This window comes from Magnolia sinica, chromosome 9, assembly GCF_029962835.1.
Source record: "Magnolia sinica isolate HGM2019 chromosome 9, MsV1, whole genome shotgun sequence".
NCBI classification, from domain to species: Eukaryota; Viridiplantae; Streptophyta; class Magnoliopsida; order Magnoliales; family Magnoliaceae; genus Magnolia; species Magnolia sinica.
The window spans coordinates 77,536,029-77,553,146 of NC_080581.1; the positions used below are offsets into that span (position 1 = coordinate 77,536,029).

The following is a 17,118-nucleotide window of genomic DNA, read 5'->3' on the forward strand; positions in this document are numbered from 1 at the left end:
ATAGAAGGTGGACGCGGATTCCCACTTGTGCGGCTGTGCCTTTGAAGCTGCAGCCTTTTTAGGCTGATTCCTTATCAACCATTAAAGTAGATTGACCGTGTGGATAAAAACACATGTTAATGTGGCCTCACAGAGCGCTGCCAGGTCAATGTCCGTCCTTTTTTTTTTGTTAGATTGTTAGTACACCCACTGTCAGGTCAATGTCCGCCTCTGCATGAGTAAGAGTGGATGCAGATTGCGTGATGTGCAAAACACTACCGTGCGGATGTTGTGTTGACGTCATCAATTTCTACTGGCCCCACCATGATTTATGTTATCTATGCTCTCCGACCATTTTATGATAGCATTTTAAGAAATGGGTCCAAAAATGAAGTAGATCCATCTTCAAGTGGACCACACCATAAAAAGAATTAAGATAATGATGCCCACCTTGAAACTTTATTGAGCCTAGAATGACATTTATTTGCCATTCAACCTGTCGTAAGGCCACACATACAAGGAGAAAGTAAAACACACAAATATCCAACTGATTCAAAACTCTATGAACCCTGAGAAGTTTTCAGTGGCAGACGTTCAACCTACACTGCTTTCTGTATTGTCGTCCTCTTGAGCTTTGGATCTATCTCATTTTTTAACCCAAGCTATAAAATGGATGGACGCTCTAGATATACCACAAACATCACGGTGCGGCTCACAGAACTGGGTCGTGTCTACGCACCACTGATTTCATTGGCGTGTAGCACACCACGCGATACTTCTTAGGTAGTTGGGTCGTGATGATAAATCTTGACAAAACAAGATGAACTGTACAGCCTGACAATATACCATCTGTCTACTTCATGGGGTAGGTGATGTATCAATCGGGGTCTATTCATCTACCGCCATATCATGGTACGGCTTACTTTTCAAAAATCAAAGAGGTTATATATAGAATCCTATTTATCATTTTCCCTCAATTAATTAACTCTATTGAATATTGGACTGTTAACTATTTTCATTTTTTTTTTTTTATAGATTCTTTGAGGCCGCAATCTGATTGATAAGATTCTTAGATCTTTTTAACTGTTTGATCTTACTTTGAGAAGAGTTGGATGAATGGTCCCAATCTAAAGATTACCCTGTCAAGTGTACCATGGAGAGGTGGCTCTACCTCATCCGTATTCCTCTACTCACAACAATCGAAACACCACACAGCTGGGCCACTCCACCACACAGAGAACATTGCATACTTGAGAGGGAAAACTACAGAGATATGCTGGAGTTGGCACTTCTCAACAGCAAGGAGAAGAGAAAACAGAAGTGTAGGAAAAGGGTAGCAGCTGGTTGTGACTGAACTCACATCAGAACAGAGGCCACAATGTCAGACACCTGGACAGCACAATATGGTGATTGACCTACTTCTAATAACAATGTAGTTTCCTACTGATTACAAAAGCTTTTGGGTATACCGGAGACGAGAAAATCTGCCTGTTGTACTGCAATCTCTGGGGTGCATAACGCAAACTACAATGCCTGTTTTTGAAACCAGAGGGCGAAATTGTGGTTATTAGTGTATGCCTTTTTTAGTCTTTATACAATTGAGGCATCTTATGCATGCCATTATATATTTCTCCCATTTTGATAAGATCTTCTCCTCTGGATATAATTATCTCTGTTCCAAGAAATAGAAGACAACACTAATGGATGCGAGGTATGCTTGTGGCTTCTTATTCAGCATAACTGGATCCCATCCACGCAAGTTTAAAGAGGTAAGTATTTGTTATAATTTATTCTATAGAACAATCACTTGGAAAAGTTTCTCTAAGCTGCATTTCACTGAATATTGTGCCTTTTCATACTGGTATGAATGGGGTTGAAGTTTCTTATACTAGATAATGTCTTTGTTGTATCTTTATCATATTGATTCCATCATACAAACATAATGGATGTTATTCAAATGTGTTATTCTTTGCAACATGATGTGAAAGTATTCTCACATATTTGGTTCATACACTTGCACATCATCCTTCATAACCTAATGTTGATGAATGCAAAGAGGTTCAAGCATTTGAATCAATTTACTTGTATCCTTGCTCCTCTGTTTCATTCGTTGCTCTGTACAAATTACCAGTCTCTTAATTGCTATAAATGAGGATTCTACCATGGGATGGTGTCTTGCTCACATCATCCTTCATATACCACCATGTTGTATGTGTTAGTTAAAATCTGTCCATCAGTTGTATTCCTCCTTTCTATGCCCTATGGCCAAAAATCATTTAAACCCACAACTCAGGTGTCCCACACCACAGGGAACAATGAAAATAGGACCCCAACCATAGGTTAGTGTTTGTGTGGTCAGCATGGAATGTATCTTGCATCAAATCTGTTCATCAGATGGGACTCACTTGGATCACAGTTATATACGAAAATCAGCTTGATCTAAAACTCAGGTGGTTCACAACGCTCAAACTTAAAGGCTTTAGGTGCAATTCACATTGTTCTATCCGGGTGATCTTTTTCATGTACACCTGATGGAGGGAATGAATTTCAAATAGGCAACATTTCATATGCCTAAAGAGCCTGAGTGTTTTATGCGATGCGTAAAACAGGCATTGTAAACCATTTTGTCCCTCATCTATGTACTTAGCTTCTCTTTCTTCTCCCATCTACATTTCTCACCCAACACATTTCTATAATAGGATTATTCTAGAATGCGGTTTGTGGGGTCCAGTGTGGTGTAGGACCCATATCTAATCCGTCCATAAGGTGCACCCATTCAACTTCACTCCTACACCTGAAGATCATGAGTGTGGGAAAGCCCAACCATTAAAACATTTTAATTAGGCAGAGCATGAGGCCCAACATATCTTTTATACGCCATTCAATCCATTCAGAAGATACATCCTAGTCGGATGAATGGGCACGACAAAAATAAGGCCATTCCAAAACAAAAGCCGTAACGTTACATTACAAGTACGATGGTTGATCATTTTTTTAATATGTAACTGAGCTCAACAGGTTTTGATATTTCAAGTTTATTAAATTTTCGTTTTTTATTTATTTATACATTACAAGTATGATGGTTGATCATGTGTGGGTGGGACTTAGTTCATTCATTGAATAGAAATAGCATTGAACGCCACCTGACAAGATTAAAAGTTTAGACTATCCTCTACTTTAAATGAAAGTCAGGTTTTTTTTTTTTTTGTTTTTATAAATGGGGATCATAGTTCATGGATCTAAACCATTTGTCAGTTGGACTGACATTGGATGGACCACTTCCAAAAGACGTTTAGGTTGGAACATATTATCAACAAATGCGGTACTTTTTTTAGTTGGATGTGTGTTGTTGTTGATTTTTTCTTGGTTCATCTGTTTTTTTTTTTTTTGCAAGACACAACCCTTACTGCAATATTTTGAAGTCCTGACATGTATCATTGAATCATTGGCCCACCTACTGCTCAAAAGCTAAGCATACATGAATGTCCTCTTTCCAATACCGTATAAATTGTGGCCAGTCAAAAGAATAACATGAATGAACAAACAGTCCATGTCATACAAATTAGGAGCTGTTGTGAATGAGGTGTAGCTTGGAAATCACACAGATCATAAGATACTAACATTTTGATTTGGCATGCCAAATTCAGCTACTCGCCATTTTCTTTCTAACCGTACATTTCATGGTAACTCAAGGAAATATTTGTATTATCTGATTAGTGCAATTTCAGGTTATACTCCTTCATAATGGTACAACATTTTAAATATTTAATGATAAGTTTCTTTTTCAAATTTTTTTTTTTTAAAAAAATAAATAAATAAATTTCCCTAAAAATTCTAAAATTATTTATTTTTAAAATTGTGGAACCGTTTCTAGCTATCATTGAATGTACCATGCGCATTGCATTATGAGTGGATGAGCATGATTTTTGGGGCAGGTCACATTCGTCATAGTTCGGAAACTCAAGAACTCGACCTGGCTCCTTGCCTAGTCAGGAAATAGTAGACCTAGTCTTTACTTGACTTGATATTCTTAGAAAGTTAAGGTCTATGTATATAGTGATTTGGGCCTTGGACTTTACTCTGCACGTGCATCATTACTGTAATTGAACTTGAGCATATTTCAAGTTTCATCTTATTCATTCCAGCATCCATTCGATCTATTTGGTTTTCTTTTAAAATGGATGATTTAATGGGAAGTGATAAACAAATAAATAAATAAAAACTCACATCTTAACATATTGTAACTTGCTGCATCTCACTGTTACCATGTGTTTGTTTTTTTTTTTTTTTTTGCATTACCCAGGTTCCTTCCATTATCATAAGTTATCATCTACCTCCCTGTTTTGTAGCATAGTTCCTGGATCATGATGAGCAAAATATTAGAGTGCGGAAATTTATGCCATCTTTAGCCATTACAAAAGTGAGCCATCTTATGCACCTTATTGTATGTTTCTCCCTTTTAGATAAGATATCCTCATTTAGATATATTTATCTATATTCTCTGAAGTAGAAGATCCTCTTGGGTAAAACAAAGTGAACTTTGTTTATTGAAGGTCAGTTAGGGTATGACTAGTTTATTATCCTTTAGTTATTTCATGTTATGAAATATTAATACATGTAACAAATTCTCTAAAATTGTTATGATTTTCTGCAATCCAGTTACCATATAAAGTTTTCTTTCACTGCTAATATCCTTTCTTTGTTCCTCTTCATTTTTTTTCTCTCTGATTTTGCATTGCAGGTATTTGGCATTAAAACCTTCATGAAAAGCTTTTTACCATTTAAAGATGCTCATCTGCACCCATGGATAGAAAACATATTGGAAATCCTAAAGACCATAATTTCTTTTGGAGAGATTTCAAAGGATAGAAAATCAAGGCATTGTAGGTCTACTATCACGAATAACAATTTCACCTCCTGGCGATTGCCATCCTCGCCTTCATTTTACATTTGTAATTTGCATATGAATTATCTCTTGTTTTAAGTAGTTGGAAGTAGAATTATACCAGGGGACTTTCTCATCTTGCAGTACCGTGGAAAAGACCCATCAAAGGCTCGCTTAAGTAAAAGTTGTCATGTGCCTGTCAAAGTACTCGGATAAAAAAATACCAATTGATGTCTTTAATTTGACTTTAAGATCATCACATGAGCTTTTCTTTTTCTTTTTTTCATGCGGAAGTTTGTTGCAAATGGTTGTTTACTTAGCATTGTATTCCCATTCTTAGTATAAAAATAAAATGTGTTGATTGTTCCATTGCCTTTTGTCATCTAAAAACAGATCTAAAAACAGATGATGTTTGCTTATACAGAGATTTTAACATCTTTCCCACTAGTTGCAACCGACTTTATCTTGGCATGCAGGATGTCTACCCACAAGCTAGGAAGCTATTCCTCAGCAAAGTACTCCAATATATAAAGGAAAGGCTTCTGGATGCGAAGTATGCATGTGGCTTCTTATTCAACATAACTGGATCCCATCCACTTGAGTTTATAGAGGTAAGTGTTGACAATTGGGAGTAATTATCTCCAAGTTGGTTCTCCATGATTCAAGCTCCTGATTTGTCTCTACTGCTAGCTGTACAGATAGACTAAAATTTCTGTAAATATTTGATTGTTTTTCTGTAGTTATAGCTTCCTTATATTTATCAATTACGATCCTAAACTATAGGTTCTAAAACTGTACAGAGGCTATTTATGCCTATCAAGTAGAAGAGAAATGTATTGAAGTTTTCCCTCATAAACTTTTTATTTTTGACTTGGTATCAAAGTGGTTTTCTATTATTAGTTCTATATCATCATAGCCTGAATTCTCATATACTCCTCGGACCATGACTAACGACAAACTCGAATCATCCACTGTACCAGTTATCCATGTGCAATCAGAAAACCTCGGCTTCACAACCAGTGTCATTCTTACCGAAGTCAATTATGATGTCTGGTCTCAAATCATGGAAATGAAGATTGCAGGACGTGAGAAGCTTGAATACCTTAAGGGTGAAACACCTCCTCCGCAGGTTACTGATGCTTCCTATGCAAAGTGGTATGCTGAAAATCAAAAGGTCAAAGGATGGTTGCTGACTTCAATGTCACCAGAGATCATGAAGCGCTATCTTAGACTGTCTACTGCACGTGAAATCTGGACTGCACTGGCCAAAGCTTTCTATGATGGGTCAGATGAATCGCGACTTTTTGCATTGAATCAACGGGCATTCTCTACCAAGCAGGTTGGGTCGCCCTCGTTCCACCTATTATGGTGATCTGGTAGAAATCTTTCAAGAGCTAGATCATCGTGATAGGATTGTCATGAAGGATCCCAAAGATATTGTCGCCTATAAAAAATCACTTGAGAGACTGCGGGTGCATATCTTCTTGAATGGACTAGATATAGATTTTGAACAAATTCGAGGTGAGATTCTTAGGAAGGATCCTACACTCGATCTTGAAGAAACTTATGCGTATGTTCGTCGTGATTCTGTTCGCCGAGCTGCATTGAATGGTGAACCTGAACACTCCAAGTCATCTGCCATGGTGGCGCGCCGAGTCAAGCCTCAACAATCACAAACACATCCGAAATCAGATCGAACATTTGGTCCGCCGAATCATACTATTGATCAAAATCGGTCATCTAATCGTAGCTATGAAATAGGAACTGCAAAATCAGAACGTGTGTGTACTCATTGTGGTGAAACCGGACATACTAACTCACAGTGCTATGAATTGATTGGGTATCTAGAATGGTGGGATCCTGCCAAGGCACCCCGCAAACGAAATTCAAAGTCAAATCATCATGCTTCTGTAGCCGTGGTCGAACCTTCCACCAGCACCAGCACTCCTGAGCAAGCCTCTTCTTTCATTGCTACATCTGGGAATGCTGGTAAGGCCTTTCATACTTTTGCTCCTGTTAATCATAGTGAATGGATAATTGATTCGGGTGCCACAGATCACATGACCTTTGACAGTAATCATATTCAGTCCATGAAACCCTCAAACCAACATATAGTGTCCACAGCCAACAGTACTTCCTCTCCCGTTGTTGGAGAAGGTTCAATTTCCCTTACCAAAAATTTGAATTTGGATTCTGTTCTGGTTGTTCCTTCTCTTAATCATAACTTATTGTCTGTCGCTCAAATAACCCTTGCTTTGAACTGTATTGTGATTTTTTGGCCTAACCTTTGTGTGTTTAAGGACATCTAGACTTGGAAGACAATTGGTTGTGGTACTAGGAGAGGGAAGCTCTACTATCTTGATTTAATGTCGGCAAGTTCAAACCAGTTAGCTCAAGTTTTCTCAGCTGATACGTCTGACATACTTCAGAATTCAGAAATGTGGTTGTGGCACAGACTTTTAGGTCATGCATATTTTGGATATTTACAGAACTTGTTTCCAAAGCTCTTTTCTCAATTAACTGTTTCAGACTTTAAGTGTGATATTAGTGACCTGACTAAAAGTCATCGTGTTTCATTTCCCATTAGTATGAATAAGAGTCATGAACCTTTTATGGTTATTCACTCTGATGTATGGGGGCCTGCAAATACTTCTTCTTTGAGTGGAGCATATTGGTTTATTTCATTTATTGATGATTAAACTCGCATGACTTAGGTTTGTTTAATGAAATCAAAGAGTGAAGTTAGTTCCCTATTTCAGCAATTTCACAAAATGATAGCCACTCAATATCAATCTAATATTCAGGTTCTTTGTACTGATAATGGTGGAGAGTTTATTAATCAAAACTTGAAACAGTACCTTAATTTCCATGGGATTGTTCATCAGACGACTTGCCCTTACTCCCCTCAACAAAATGGGGTAGCAGAGCGAAAAAACTGTCACCTTCTTGAATTTGTTCGTGCTTCCTTGTTTGGGGCTCACATGCCTATCAGTTATTGGGGAGAAGCCATCACCGCTGCAGCCTACCTCATCAACTGTGTACCCTCTCATTCCTTACAATTTCAAACTCCCTTTTATGCCCTCCATAATACTATACATGCTCCTACCATACCGAATTTGCCCCCTAAAGTTTTTGGATGTGTAGCCTTTGTGCACCTTCACAAACCCTTGAGAAATAAGTTGGAACCTGTGCCCTTCGGTGTGTATTTGTTGGCTATGCCTTGCATCAAAAAGGCTATCGGTGTTATCACCCCCCTTCTCGAAAGCTTTATGTTACACTTGATGTGGTCTTTCACGAAGGTGATATGTATTATTCTTCCTCCGGGCCTCCACTTCAGGGGGAGAATAGAGATGAAGTGCAGACTTTGCATCATCCTTTGGACAACTTGGATCTTATAAGTGGTGACAATTTGGAAGCTAGTGGTGAATGTCCAAGTGATGGTGACACCGTGGATAATAGGAATTTGGAAACTAGTGGTGAATGTCCAAGTGACGGTGACACCATAGATAACAGGGGTGAGAATCAAGATCAAATGGAAGTGTCGTCATTGTCTCAGCCATCTTCCTCCTCTCATGACGTACCAGCTAACCAATTGTCTTCTTCAGTTGATTCCATGCCCGTGTCTCAAGTAAATTCTGAATCTGAACCTCACCTAAAAACGTTACCTCTCATGATGTACCGGCTAACCAATTGTCTTCTTCAGTCGATTCCATGCTCGTGTCTCAGGTAAATTCTGAATCTAAACCTCACCTAAAAACGTTACCTGATCGAGCCACAAGAGGGAAACCCAAAGTTAGCTATGAACCTATTCTCAACTCCAAATCTAGGTATCCCTCAAGCAACTATGTATCCTACCATAAATTGTCAGAGGAAAATAAGGCATTTGTGAATCAATTATCTGTTGTAGCTATTCCTAATAGTGTGCAGGAAGCTTTAAAATATCCTAGATGGAGGGAGGCAATGAATGAAGAAATGAAGTCCCTTCAAAAGAACTCAACGTGGGAAGTTGTTGACTTGCCTGAAGGGAAGATACTTGTTGGATGTAGGTGGGTCTTCACCATTAAATACAAGGCTGATGGAACTATCGAACGGTTCAGAGCAAGACTTTTTGCTAAGGGATATACTCAAACATACGGAATTGATTATATGGAGACATTCGCACAAGTGGCCAAAATTAATACTGTTCGTATTCTACTATCTCTAGCAGTGAATCTTGACTGGCCTTTGCACCAGTTTGATGTAAAGAATGCATTTTTGCATGGAGATCTCCAAGAAGAAGTATATATGGAATTGCCTCCTGGCTGTAATCTGCAGACTAAAGGCAATAAACAGGTCTGTAGGTTGAGAAAATCCCTATATGGTTTGAAGCAGTCTCTTAGAGTGTAGTTTGGAAGGTTCACAAGCTTTATGAGGTCCATTGGTTACAAGCAAAGTAATTTGGATCACAGTCTCTTCTTGAAGCATAATGAAGAACAAATCACAGCCCTTATTGTGCACGTTGACGATATGATAGTAACTAGAAATGATCCTGAAGAAAGGAAAGCACTGCAGGAGCATCTTGCCCGTGAGTTTGAAATGAAGGACCTTGGTGAATTAAAGTATTTTCTTGGAATTGAAGTTTTAAGATCAAAGAAAGGTATTTTTCTGTCACAATGGAAATATGCCTTAGACTTAATGAAAGAAACTGGTATGACAGCATGTAGTCCAACTAGCACTCCTATGGAAGAAAATCTGAAACTGGGTGTGCATCCGAATCAAGTTCCTACTAACAAGGAACGCTATCAGGGACTGGTTGGAAGATTAATGTATCTTGCACATACTCGGCCTGATCTAGTTTATGCGTTAAGTGTTCTCAGTCAATTTATGCACTTCCCAAGCGAAGAACATATGAATGCTGTCAACCATATCTTACGCTACCTGAAGGCATCTCCAGGAAAGGGAATTTTATTCACAAAAGGAGATAGTTTGGATGTTAAAGGCTATACAGATGCTGATTGGGCTGGGTCTATTGAGGATAGATGTTCTACATCTAGTTATTTCACATTTGTAGGAGGAAATCTGGTTACTTGGCGAAGTAAAAAACAAGAGGTAGTTGCTAGATCCAGTGCTGAAGCCGAATACAAAGGAATGGCTAAGGCAATATGTGAATTGTTGTGGATCAGAAATCTGATGCAAGACTTACACATTAAGCAAGTCAGCCCTATGAAGTTATACTGTGACAACAAGGCAGCATGTGACATTGCTCATAAGGCAATCTGGGTCATAAGGCTATACAGATGCTGATTGTGCCGGGTCTATTGAGGATAGACGTTCTACATCTGTTTATTTCATGTTTGTAGGAGGAAATCTGGTTACTTGGCGAAGTAAAAAACAAGAGGTAGTTGCTAGATCCAGTGCTGAGGCCGAATACAGAGGAATGGCTAAGGGTTGTGGATCAGAAATCTGATGCAAGACTTACACATTAAGCAAGTCAGCCCTATGAAGTTATACTGTGACAACAAGGCAGCATGTGACATTGCTCATAACCCAGTTCAACATGATAGAACTAAGCATGTTGAGGTTGATAGGCATTTTATCAGGGAAAAACTGGAAGCAAAGTTGATTGAAGTTCTTCATGTTCGATCTCAAGACCAGCTTGCTGATGTGCTGACCAAAGCAGTGTCGAACCAGGCGTTTAATGGCTGTCTCAACAAACTCGGCATGAGCAACATATATGCACCAACTTGAGGGGGAGTGTTGACAATTGGGAGTAATTATCTCCAAGTTGGTTCTCCATGATCCAAGCTCCTGATTTGTCTCTACTGCTAGCTGTACAGATAGACTAGAATTTCTGTAAATATTTGATTGTATCTCGGTAGTTATAGCTTTCCTTATATTTATCAATTACGGTCCTAAACTATAGGATCTAAAACTGTACAGAGGCTATTTATGCCGATCAAGTAGAAGAGAAATGTATTGAAGCTTTTCCTCATAAACTTTTTATTTTTGACTTTAAGTATTTGTTATAATTTATTTTATAGACCAATTACTTCATAAATTTTCTCTATGCTGCATTTCACTGAATGTTGTGCCTTTTCTAGCCTGTATGAATGGGGATGAAGTTATACTGGCTAATGTCTTTCTATCTTTGTCATATTGATTCCACAGGACAAGCATAACCTAATGGAAGTTGTTCAAATGTGTCACTGACTAAAGGCACTCCAACTTTCTATGCAACGTGATGTGAACTCGTCCTCCACTTATCTAGAAAATATTCTCACATATTTGCTCCTTGCACTTTCACATCATCCTTCATGTCCTAATGTTGATGAATGCAAGGAGGTTCAAGCATTTGAATCAATTTACTGGTATCCTTACTCTGTTGCATTTGTTGCTATGTACAATTTACTTGTCTTTTAATTGCTCTAAATGAGGGTTCTACAAGCCAATATCCAGTTACATTTAAATCTGTGTTTATATTTCCCCGTTTTGTGTATGCAATTTGGGAAAATTGTGCAGGCATAGGTGCTAGGTGTTACATATTGATAGAAGTGTCTGAGCCTAATTTTCAATGGCCATTATATATGCCAAAATACAAGGGCCAAAAATAATTTCAGCATTTTAAAGAAGTTTCTTTTGAAAAGAAGAAATGGATTTTAGTGTTGAGTGAGCATATGTGTGTTGGAATGCTTTCCACATCTGTAATGCTTCTTAGCTCTTTTAGCAAAACTTTTTACCCATAAAAAATAAATGAACTTAAAGTTACAGATTTGCCAATATAGTTATGCTTTTGGTATAAAAGACATTTTTTTTTCATATAATATTCTAGAATTACTTAACACTAATTCTCATACACATAAATAGGTCATACATTATACGTGAGGTGCATTGTAACTTGTCGTTGTAGTTGATTGAGAACAATGCTATACACAATTTTGGGTGGGTGCCACAAAATTTTTTTGTCCCTCATTTATCATATAACTCCATAGCAGAAGTAAAACATTATAGAGAAGACAAAACATAAAACAATCTAAAACCACTAAAAAAAGGCAAGAACAAATCATATCTGTCCACAGCAAACCACCTGTGCTCAACTGCACTGGAACAGTAGCATCCACATTGCATAGAACCCAATTCAACATCCTCTGCTTTATCCAACATCCTCTGCTGTCTCTCAAAATAGACCGCACACTGCAGCTGCATGATCAGAACAAAGCAATAGGAATTGGAGCATCCAACTTCATGGTAGCTTAAGTGTGCTATTGTCTGTTATATTATTCGGGTTGTTGTTGGCTTTTGTTTTCTAGGATTTGGAAGGATATCTTAAAAGTGCACATGGTGTAAGATTACGTTCATTAGTGGCATTGTCATAGAAACATTAGCAATTAGATGCAAGCTACTTACATTTGATACGACAAGTACTTACAAATATATGCATTTTGGGAATGCTGCCTTGTGTCCCGCATGATTTGTGTGAATCAAATATAAGTAGCTTGCATATACATAAATAGGTCATAAATTATATGCAAGGGTACTGCCTCAATTATTATTATAATTATACATAATAGCTTGTAAACAATTTTAAGGTATGTCATATTATTGAGATAGTCTTTGGCTTCTATTTTCTCGGATTTGATCGATGCGTTAAATATCTTCAAGGAATACATATTATGTATAAGTTTTGGATCACAAACTTTAATTGGTTTTATTCATTAAAAAATTGCAATTAGATTCAAGCTACTTGCATTTGCTATTGTGAATACTTACAATTATATGCATCTTAGTCATTTGGCCTTCTGTCCCCCATGAATTTTGCTGCATTGATACATGACACTAGAAAAAATATATGCGCCTAAGGTCACGTTGATTTTGAAATGCAAATGCATGCTAAGAGTAGAATTTCCTTACTCTGCCTGAAAATGCAAGGTTAACTTGTGTCCTTGAGACAACCTAGCCACCTCTGTTCCAATGTAAGCTTTATATTTTTTAAGGCAATTGCATTTTTTTTCTTTTTGTGCTGATGCACAGATGTGAAGGTGGGCAATCAGGAGTTTCCCAAAAAGGGAAAAGGAAAGTCTTTCTACAATACTATCTTCCAAAATATAATGGGAAAGGTACTGATGGTATGTTTGGTTGGGGATGCAAATCCACATGTTTGTGTCATAAGTTATTTATCTGATGCAAGGTTTTGGTTTTATGTACTACATTATGTGCCATTTCATGTTACTATATTCTTAACTTCCTGTTTAAGTTTTCATACTCATCAGTTGATGGTAGCATTCAAACAATATTGACTAGCCAGATAATTTCCTAGATAAACAGTAACTGTTTTGTTTGACATTATGATTTTGTGGAACTTACAACATATAAGCATTTCCTGAAAGAGGAAAAAAAAAAAGATATGTAGTGTGCGTTGGCTGTTACGTACAATAGTTGTCAGTATTAGAGAACCTTGGGTAACAACATTTAATTAATCACATTTTATGTGTTGGTTGGAGATGTCTTTCTTTTCCACCTTTTATTCTTGGACAAAATTCTGTTAGTAGTTAAAGATTACTGCTCCCAATTCCCAAGACAGAAACTGCGCTACTGCCAAATCATGGTTGAAATAATAGTAGGACCTTGTTACCACTTCAATCATGTTGGGTTGGAAAAGGCTGTAAAGCAGAAGATTGCTCAGTGTGGGGCCTTCTTCCTTGTTGCCTAAACCGAGGGCGTTAAATATGCTAGGGTAGCCTCGTAAAGCACAACTTGGGGGCACACTTGAACATGCCCTAAATCATTATAATCTTGAACTCCTAGTTCTTTTAGTTGGGATGACTCGATTTTATTTTATTTTTATTTTTTTTGGCTTCTGTTTCTGTTTTTGTTTTTGTTTTTGTTTTTTTTGTTTTTTTTTTTGTTTTTTTTTTTTGAGTGTGTGTGTGTGTAGGGATAGCTCAACTTCATGGCTTCTTAGCATGGAAGTAAAAAATTTTGAGATAACAGGAAGCTGAGTTGTTAGGATGGACTTGTTTAACACCGTATTTATTGTAAACTCCACTATTCTTACCTGCAGGATTTATGAAGGTGTTGTGCAATCTTATAACCCAGGAAAGAAGAAACACGTGGTAAAGTATGAGACTTGTGTACTTCTCTTAATTATCCCTGTACTTCTCTTAATTATCCCTGTCCAAATTGTCCCCTTCCTTGAAGACTTGCTGAATGATATTTGCTTCGAAGATACTATATGACGATGGAGATGTGGAAGTTCTCCAGTTAGATAAGGAGAAGTGGGATGTTATTAGTGAAGGTTCCGAGCCTAGCAAGGTATTGATCTATCTATTATCGAGCAATCTTTTCTTCTTTGGCTAAATTGCAAACTTTTAGCACGGAATATAATGTGTTCAACCTTTTTCCAGTGACTTAAATCATCGAATGTTTCCCCATCCAAAGGAATGTAAGTATCACTGTCAAAAGCTTTTCTTTCCACGATTCAGTTGTGTCATTTTAGTTAATTAAAATACAGTTTGGGCAGTATATGGTTGATATTATGCACAGAGTAGGTATTTTGAACCACAACATTGTAAAAACTGATATGAGGGTCCTGAATGGATCCGCTGTATGGGATGCTTTGCCGATTTTAAACTCGTCTGAAATTCTTCTACCTTTTCTTCTGGTTTAAACTAATTTGCCTGCTCTTTACTTCCTAGGAGTTCATACTCGCAACATTTTGGACATGCTGCTTCACTGCTCCTGCACCCAAATCCACCACTGCTTTCTCTTCCACTTTATGCAACTAACTGGTGCCAAGTCCGTTGTCATTGTAGTGGGCGGAATGATGTGATTTCATACCCCAACTGACCTATGTGAATAGTTTGGTTTCTGAGCAATGAGATGACTACCGGTGATGGTAGGATTATGAATCTTACTCAACTCGCAGATGCCAATTGACTGGTGTGTGCTTGTTCTGGGTTGTTCATCTGCTGGGACCCATGGTCCCCATGTATGTGTCATGGCCCAATGGCTAGGTCAGAGTGCTCATCTGGTAGGCCAACGGATTAAATAATTGACACTTACAATCATTATCTGGCATATGTGTGTCACACCTAATGGCCTGGTGAGCCATTTTATCTGTTCACACCAGTTTCAAGGTGGGGGTCCACCCGATGAATGGCCTGATGTACAGGTGGCAAATTGGCATATGTTGGGGACTAGGAATAAAAAATCCAGTCTTACAAGTAGCCATACCAGGCAGGGTACTTGGTTTCGAGAATGCAATTTCCATTATACATCTTGTACATTGTTGTTGCTACAGGTCAGCCAAGGAGGAAAAAAGTAGGATACCTGGTGCCTCAAGACGAAATAAGAATCCTTATAAGAAGTATGGAATTTGTATGTTGTGGGTATTTAACTATCTTTCTTGCTTAGTGAATTCTGAAAATTTGTGACATGCTTTCACCTTCTAGATTCAGGAGGAAAACGACTATTAAGAAAAATGTAAAGAATAGCCATAGTGGAATGTCAGAAAGCAACATTGGTGCTAATGCCAACAATTACGCCGAAGGAAGAGCTACCCCTGAATTATCAGATTCTCACCCCGACACTTGTCCTGAAGTCAATGAAGTTAATTCAGGTAAAGCTACTGCCACTTTCAAAATCAATGGTTTGTCTCTTGTTCACCTAGGGAAATGCAAAATGCCCACAAGATGATAATTTCATCCATTGGCTTACTGTTACCTGTTGTTGGTGCCAAATTCAATACATGCACTTCTGTCCTTACCCTTGCAACCTCACTGAGTGCCATCTGCTCCGTGTTGTGGCTATGATGTTTGTTACATGCTCTTCACACCCTCACTGAGAAATGAGAATAGTACTCTGCTGTAATCAGTGTAGCTGATAAATTTTCTTAAAATATTGATTTAGCTACCTCTTAAAAAATTAATGAGTGGCACTTAACACATCATTTTGTGGAAGGATTTAATTATGGTCTTAAGATACGTACTATTTAGGTCATGGGTGTAACTTGGATGAGTCAACTCGAACTAGGTGATATCCAACCCGGTTCGACACCTCGAGTGATCCCCCCCATTCATCCTTGAGTTTAGTGATTCGTGACTTTGACTGAGGACTGAATGAGTTGATCTGAATCAACGAGTCTTTTAACCATGGTAGAGCTCTTCTCTATTCTTTTGGTTTCTCATGTCCTACTTTTTTTCTTATTAGATGATTTTGCAAATGAACAAGCATCTCCTTTAGCAGCCGCAAAGGAGGAGGAACGAGAGGCCTCATCAGACCTGGAAGAATCAGACAGAAGAGAAAATGGATTCTTCTGACAGAGGAGCTGCAGGAGATTTGGATGATGAACCTCTTTTAATCTCTCTTTGCCTTCTCATCTTTGGACTAGATTGCTTAGCATCTTACTAGTTATTCTCCCTCATTTTGTTATGTTTCTTCCAATGCAGAGTATGTGGAAGGTACCAGGAGCAAAAGTAGCCTAGAGCTTGGAGACTGGCCTTCTCTTTGAAAACTCAAATGTTGGATTTGGCTTTGTTGCCATTGTCCCAACCATGGTCTGTCGATCTGAGTTGCTGAAGGAAGACAGACGTTTTCGTACCTACAATAGATGTTGCTAATAAACTATAGTAACACAAATGCTGCGAGAAGGGCCATGTATATATAATTTCCATGGTTATTGTATGTAGCATGTGTTTGTAGCCGTCTTGTGTAGAGAAGTTTAACCACTCATCTTGGATAGGTCATAGCCAAAAAATTACACATCCAACAATCCTAACCATCTGATTTGTTCCTTCAAATGGACTGTTGAAAGGAATCATCTTGTGTGCGACTTCTGACGGTTAAATTGGTATGCTTACCCCTTGGATGTTGCTTCCCCCGGATTTTTTGACTTTGTCTGTCAATAGTAGGTCCATTGATCCAACTGTTAACATCATTTAATCAATTTGGGTTTCGGTTATGGTCCATCCAAGAAGCGGTTAATTAATCGGATGGTCTGAATCAGGTGCATTGGCTAGACTAGTAAGTATTGAATTTCCAGGTATAGTTCATTCATTATCAGTTGCATTTTTCTTATATTCGAGAGGACACCTTTATTTGAGATGTGTGACAATTGTCGCTTTCTGAAGTGAGCCTGCTGTGAAAGGATCATCTCCACCTTTTGGCGTCACAGTACAACTTTGGCCTAAAATTTGTTGTGACCTGTCATTAGTACAAATGATGAATTACGTGGCATGATTTCTATGTTTAATGGAATAACATCTTTGAACTTGGGAGGC

General features: G+C 38.0%; 1 long non-coding RNA gene across 1 annotated transcript; it reads left to right on the plus strand.

Annotated features, from left to right (window-relative positions):
• The first annotated feature begins 1,589 nt into the window (after positions 1 to 1,589).
• Positions 1,590 to 16,670, plus strand: LOC131255761 (uncharacterized). The gene is made up of 11 exons (XR_009176378.1): positions 1,590 to 1,748; positions 4,283 to 4,399; positions 5,357 to 5,475; positions 11,012 to 11,211; positions 12,872 to 12,957; positions 13,902 to 13,953; positions 14,066 to 14,152; positions 14,245 to 14,282; positions 14,536 to 15,206; positions 15,292 to 15,458; positions 16,049 to 16,670. It is a non-coding gene; the product is annotated as an uncharacterized LOC131255761 (long non-coding RNA).
• The last annotated feature ends 448 nt before the right edge of the window (positions 16,671 to 17,118 follow it).